Source organism: Cariama cristata, unplaced genomic scaffold (assembly GCF_000690535.1).
Source record: "Cariama cristata isolate BGI_N322 unplaced genomic scaffold, ASM69053v1 scaffold10617, whole genome shotgun sequence".
Classification (NCBI taxonomy): domain Eukaryota; kingdom Metazoa; phylum Chordata; class Aves; order Cariamiformes; family Cariamidae; genus Cariama; species Cariama cristata.
In genome coordinates this window covers 1,885-9,415 of record NW_009624942.1, presented here as the reverse complement: position 1 = coordinate 9,415, position 7,531 = coordinate 1,885, and positions in this window count along the sequence as shown.

The following is a 7,531-nucleotide window of genomic DNA, read 5'->3' as shown; positions in this document are numbered from 1 at the left end:
TAGAGAGGGGCCAAACTGCACAATTTAGAAGAAAAAAACCCAAAAGACAAAGCCAAAAAAGTACTTCTGCAAGTAAGCAAGGTACCAAAAACTTTTCATTCCTAATCTGGCAAATTTACTGAATTTACAACTAATGCTATATTGTAGAGAATTTATTGCCAACAAATGTGATTATTTAATTTCATTTTGAACTACAGTAAGATTTTAGGCATAAGTGAAAATTGTTTCTCTCCATGACTTTCAGATACCAGGAAATGCACAAAAGGTGTCTTCTGTTCTTTAGGATCAACAGTGTCAACTAATTCGTTATCAGAACAAGAATTCTGAACTCCCTTGGAATTCTAATTATGGTGCTGTAAAATTTCCACTAAAATAATATTTTGAATAGTCAGCCTATTTTTGATGCACGCCTAAAGGTGGGTTATAACTTTTTGCACATTTGGATTTTAATGGACTGCGTGTAATGGTGTTTTGGAGGGGGGAGAAGAGAAATTGGACTTTTGAATTCGGACACTTTAGATCTTTTGAACTAAGTAGGGTTTATATTGTGTTACATTAGGCTGTGCAGCAGTTATTTTTCTTAAATGTCTAAACGTATTGTTTGATTACTGTTTTGCGAATGGTTTTCTTATCAGTGCTTTGTGAACGGTTCTTGTTTTTATATTGATCAGCAGAAGACCTCCTTGTTTGGTTTTGTCATTATTGGTACTGAACTGTTCATAGTCATGTAATTGTGGCCTATAACTTTTGGTGCACTAATAATCTTAAGTGCCTGTGTTTTTTTTCTCACATTGTTGAAACACTTTTGGATTAGTTAAGTACACAAACCATTCTTAATGGTTTTGAACATTGGCTTGGCGTTGCTTTGAATAGCATAGTTTGAAACAGCTATTTAAAATAGAAAACTTATGCTAGGGGTACCAGTGTTCTGGTATTGCACCTACTAGCTGTGCAATATATGTTTTTAAAAGAAAAAAAGAGTATTTGTTTTTTGTGCACCCTGTGTTATGGGGCTTCAGTGATGCAAATGAGAAGAACTTTTACATTTCAAGTACTGGATTAGATGGTGTACTTTTCATCATTTTTGAAAAATGTTTGCTTTAATCAAAACCCCACAAATATCTCATGCTGCTGCTTATTGTGATTCAGATTGTGTCCAGCTTTGCAATACTTTGTTTTTTTGTCTACTGGAACCTAAGACACATATCATACAAGTCCATCTTCTCTCCAACTTCCAAACTGACTTCCTGCTTGAGAGATATGGATGGCTTTACCACAATAATTTGTTGATGCAAGGATTGAATAATTGGTGTCATATAAGAATGAACTATAATCTAACTTCAAAACCGTTTATTATATCAGCACCTTCATATTTTTTTATCTATAAGCTAACTAACCACTGTCTTAAGGCAGTGGTGTTTGTAAATTACTGGTTTTGTTTGACTCTTTAGATATATGTGAAAACTAGCACAGAATTGGAAGTTGCTGTAAATGTCTGTACTAGTATTGTATGTTTTAACTTCTATAAGGATAAAACAATAGCTCTTTAAAAGCTTCGTTTTTCACAAGTACATTCTGTGTGGAAGACACTTTGCATTGAAATATTTTTTACTGTAGTCTAACACCTGAAATCACTCGCTCTGGTACAGCTTTCACACTGCATGTTCATTTTATTATATTTTCATATTGGCAATTTGACACATTGGGTAGACGTAAAGCAGCTCCATTAAGGGACTTATAAAGAGGAAGGGGGAGGCGGGCAGAAAAAAAGAAAAGAACTGCTGTTGTAGTTCAGTAGCATAGGGAAATATTTGTGGTTGGTAATTGTCAGGGTCTCCTATTTATCAGTACTTTTATAAATCTATGAAAATTGTTAAATTATTTTAGAAACAGTGCTGTAAATATGTCACACTTAAATTGTCAATAAATCAGTTTGGGTAACTTAAAATAATATCTGACTGAGTTTCCTTGCACCATGTTAAATATTTCATCAGAACAATATATTCCTTTTTAGCATATAAGAGGTCAGATTATCTTTTATCCAGCTATAACCTCTTTTTAATTCTTCAAATCTGATATGGTTGTATAGCCTAAGAAAGAAATTGAACAGAATGAGCTGTTTTCCTTTTACTGTTCTCAGATTCTTCTGTGGAATTTGTACATGTTATGCAAGGGAAATCGATCAAGTTTGTTTTGCATCAATAGAAAGGAAGAGATGATGCATGTTCATGTCAGGTTAACCGTTTGGAAACACCCAGGGACCATCTGAAAGGGGGGAAAAAAAAACCACCCCAGGAGAACAAAGCGTAACATGCCCTTTTCTGGCTTTGTACTGTTGCATAAGAGAAGTTCTCTCTCAAGAGATGCTTTCCTGAAATAACAGCACCTATATGATATCTGGAGGCACCCCACTGTCTGTACAGTAGACAGTATGATATCATCACACTTGAGTGACTGCACTTCTCAAGTCCATTTTTCCCTTTTGTGAAGCGGCACACTTAATCTATCTGTCTCAACAGTACGCAAGCTTCAGATGAAGAACAGGAATTGAATAAGATATTTTATATAGGCCGTACAAAGCTACCCAAATTCCAGTTTGACGTGACATCTTCTGACTGTGAATTATTCCAGTACGTATGCATCTGCAGTTACACTAGTATCAAAATGTGCATGCTATTGCCCCCAACATTTTACTCCATAACATACAACTTCTAGAGTTGTCATTGCACTGAGTGTCTTGAAGCTTCCATTTTAACCAGTTGTACCACAGGCCAGAGTTGGTATGAAATGTGTATAGAATTGTACCTTTGGTAGCCCGTCTCCATTTAAACTAGACATTTTCAGATGTATGGTGAAGTCACTGAGTTCCAAAAAGCAGCGTGATTGTGGCAGTATGGAATTGATGTTTCGGTAAGAACCTTGGTGTACCAAGTTAGATACTAATCCGTGTACAGCAATACAGTTTATTCTTCCTAGTAATAAACGTCAGAATAAAATGCAATTACTGGCTGCAACTCAAACTCATTTAAAGGAGCTGAGAATACCATTTCTAGTTCATCTATCTTATCGCATGCATCTCTGTTTAGCTTTCAACTTTTTTTATCCTCTAATTATTTTCATAAAAATCTCAGTTGCCTTTCACAGCCTGTTGAGACCTGAGCTGTGGTCACTGAAATGATTTGGATGCTCTATCTTACTACGTGCTGTCTTGCATGTTTTCTTTTGCTACGTACTTGCTGTTGCCCCTTTCCCAAAGAGGGAATTGAATTATTCTTTATGGTTATAGATTTAAACCCAGTGTGTTACAATAAGAAGTTTACAGAAATTGTAACTGCTAGATCTGCAGTCCACATGCTTGAAGGTAACTGCCAAAGGGTAATGGTCCAGAATAGAGTTTCTTAAACTGGCATATGCCTTAACCTCATGGAATAACAGGGTGTCAGCACCACCTGGAGGTCATGCTCTAGCTTGAATCATTTTTAAAGTCGGGCATTTACTTTTTAAGTCTATTTCTGAGTCTTAAAAATCCATCTTGAAACTCGAGTTGTTGTCACTGAACTACTCAAAGTTGGTGTGTGTTCACCACCTGGAGGTCATGCTCTAGCTTGAATAATTTTTAAAGTCGGGCATTTACTTTTTAAGTCTATTCCTGAGTCTTAAAAATCCATCTTGAAACTTGAGTTGTTAAGTCACTGAACTACTCAAAGTTGGTGTGGGTTTTTTCTTTTTTTTTTTTTAAACTCTTGCTCCATGTAAGCTTTGAATCGGCAGCGAATTGGTTGAAGACAAAACAAAACATCCTTCTCTCCCTGCTGCTTTTGTTTACAATACCAGTATATTCCCAAGGAAGTTATGATGTTATAGGAAAAAAGTGAATAGTCTGTTAACTTGTCCAGAGAATAATGAAAGTGTGAGGCTTCTTGTGATGCTACTGACTGTGGAAAGCAATTACAGGCAATCAGAGGATAGTAAAAAATAGTTGAAACGAAGAAATTGAGGAACTGACACTTTGTAGTATGAAAAAGCAGATTCTCCGAAGTAACAAAACTCAAACTACAGCGTTAATGAAATATATCAATGTTAAAGAACTGATGTTTTCCTATGATAAACCAGTATGAGAGAAACCTGTTGCTAATAGCCAGAAAGTAATTCAGTCTCATAAGAGTAGCCTTTTTTGAATGAAAAGCAAGTATATATGTATGTTAGAAGATTGATTAAAATGTGCAGGCTCAAAACATTAATTATTGCTTGAAAGACATGAGTATGTCTAGCCCATTAAGGCAGTAAATTTCCCTACTCCTTAAGGTCTTGAGCTGAGCTCGTTGACTTTCAATTACTGCAGTTTTAAGTTTCTGGAACGTGCATGGGTCACTGGTTATCCAGAGCCATGCAGCTGCTCAGAAGGAGCTTTAAAATGTCTCCTCTGAGTAGTTTCTTCATCTGCTGGGCTGGGAAGGAAGCATCTCTGCTGCTTTTGGTGGGCGAAGTAATGCGACACAAAGACACGAGTTTGGAGGTAGACCAGAGTAATTGGGGCTACAGACTGAAGGAGAGGACCTAACTGGTTTGAAACTTCATTCTTTACTAACTGAGCTGCCATTTTAATAATTTTACTTTTTGACTTTGAGGTTTTGCAATTTCATATATAGGTTCAGAAGTCAAATTCTATACAGAAATGAGTTAAAAGTGCATATGGCATCACAGAGTATGTCCTGTCATAAAAATAGCTGTATTAGTAGAAAATGTTGATATTCAAAGGCTAATTTTTTTTAGGTTTTATTGGAAATCTGTATTACAATGGATGGAGAATTAGTGAGCACACTGAAAAGGTGCACTCGGGTGTGGGACAGAAATATTGCTGTTCTTATAAAGATTCCACATTAATTTGAGGTGGGAGAGAACGAAGAAGTGAAAGCAGGGGAAATTTGGACAGGGCATTTTTAGTCTAAAAGTTAAAATGAAAAAAAAAAAATGAAGCCCTCTGTACTTTGTATAGTTTTACCTTTGATCAGTTTTATTTAATGTCTTCATTTGTATTTTGGAGCACAACCTATATAAGTATTTGATGCTCCAAGCCAGTAAGCTGCTAAGGTACTTCTGAGATCTTCCACTGAAGTAATGAAGGCTACTCTCTGGAAAAGTAAAGTGTGAGTCTTAGTCTGTGAGTGAATCATGTCCCACATGTCTGCCTTGGGTTTTCACTTCAGATTTTCTGTGCAACTTCTCTGAGAAAAAGAAACTGGTACTCATTTGTAAAGGCACTATGTAATGGTGTAGTAGTAGTTGAATAGCGCTCTTCAAAGTGGTACTTTTGACACTGTAATTAGGGATTTGCATTTAAAACGACTGTAACCTTGCATATCAATATGCATAGCGAACTCACCTTTTAAGAATTTAAACCACTCTGTTGCACTACATTCCTATTGCCCCCATTCTCCTAATGGTAACTGAGCACATCAGGAAACCTAAGTAATGTCTGTTCTCAATAGGTGGGTGTCAACTGCATGTTTTACGTGTTTTCTATAAGTTAACATTAAGTTAATTATGAAGTTTCAACGCTTGTTTTACAGTCCCTGCCTGTACTGTAATACTTGCGCTCCTAGTTGTAGGATTGCCCTCCGACATCAAGGAAAAACCACGCGTGCACAAATACATATTTAATTTGTTCAGATTAGCAGTTGTTTCTTGGGGCAGGTTGCTTGGTTTTGTGTGAGGCTTTACAAAAGACACCCTTGATCATTCATTTATTTTGTAAATTATGCCAATAGCTATGCTTGTCAAGCACCAGGGCTGAAGTCACATCTGGGAAAGAATGTGTAGTTTTAAATTACTTGGTTTGCAGCCGTTCTCTTTCAAAGTAATGACATTTTTTCTGTATGTGGCAATGAATCCAGCATAAGTTTTTTAAAAAAGTGTTTTGTTGTTGTTTTCGTGGTGGGTTTTTTTAAAGTAAATCTTTGTTTAACAAAATAGAGAAGTCCTACAAAGTAGAGAAGTCCTGGGTTTTTGTGGGGTGGGGCTAGGGCTATTACATCCTGGCCAAAAGTATCTGGGACTGTGTACTTACACCCCCAGAAAACCTGGGAGAAAGCCGTTAATGAATGAAGTGAAATGACAACACAGTCATCATAAACCTAGAAAAGCTTTCTGCAAAGTCCAGGCTGTTGAGGTTTGCTCAGAATACAGGCGTTCTGGCCATCTCCTCTGTTTCTGGCCAGGATCCTTCTAGCCCCAGACTCTAACGTTAACCCCCTTCTCTCCCAAGTGTACTTGTTTCTTCATCCTTTACTTTCATCTTACTTCCCACCCTTTCCATGTGTGCCCAAGTGCTTACCGCAAAGGCACCTCCTTGGCCCCCATGTGCAGCAGCAATGCAAGAATCCCGCGGCAAGGGCTGCCAGCTTCTCCCGCTCCTTCCTTCGCCACTGGAGGTAGCAGCCCTTGCCACAAAGGGGTTTGCTGCTTTCAGGAACTGAGATTTCAAAGGCAGTAAATGATACGTCTTGAGTAACAGGGCAACATCTTCAGGGGCAACCAGGAAAACTTCACTTTTGCAATAGGTAAGATAAAGCATACTGTCATATTGCAGGAAAGGCCAATCTCTTCTGTCCTGACCTCCACCGTCAGCAGGCAAATTCTGGATCATAGAATCACAGAATAGTTTGGGTTGGCAGGGACCTTAGAGCCCATCCCGTTCCAACCCCCCTGCCCTGGGCAGGGACACCTCCCACCAGACCAGGTTGCTCAAAGCCCCATCCAACCTGGCCCTGAACACTTCCAGGGATGGGGCAGCCACAGCTTCTCTGGGACCCGCTGCCACTGCCTCACCACCCTCACCGGGAAGAATTTCTTCCTAATATCTAATCTCAATCTACCCCCAACGATCTAAATCTATTCCCAACAGCACTATCCAAATTTTCCTGTCTTCAGAAGAATTTGTAGCATGTGATCTCTAGATGGAGCCTCCTATCATCGAGTTCCATTTGAAAAGTAAGAGATGAAATACTTTACCATTAAGTCTCTGAAGCATAAGTATTTTTCAGACCACGTTTTTGGCCTCTCTGAGTATTGGTAAATGTCTGCTGGCTTGGATAGCCATTCTGCGTGAAAACGTTATGATGGGGGAGAAATAATTATTTCTGGGTTTACAGCATCTTTCAGGTGTAAGGCACTTCTGCACAGATTAGACAGATGATAATTAACAAATATATTTTTTAGTAAGTGAAGTTATTAACCCCCCTCAAGAATTATTTCAGTTATTCTGGAAAGCGAGATGTTTATTTCCAGTTTTCTGTGCAAGCATGTGAAACCTATATAATTCATATTATAAAATATTAATTTTTAATACTCAATAGAAGATTCATATTCTTATTTGGTTTAAGAAACAAAACACATACCAGGAGTTATGTTATTTGGAAGTGAACTGCTAATTAATGGTTTTCACATAAGACTTCGGGATATATTTTATTTCCTTTGCAGTGTTTAACTCTCAACAAACGTACGTCCCTTTTCTGTGCTACTTATTTAAGAA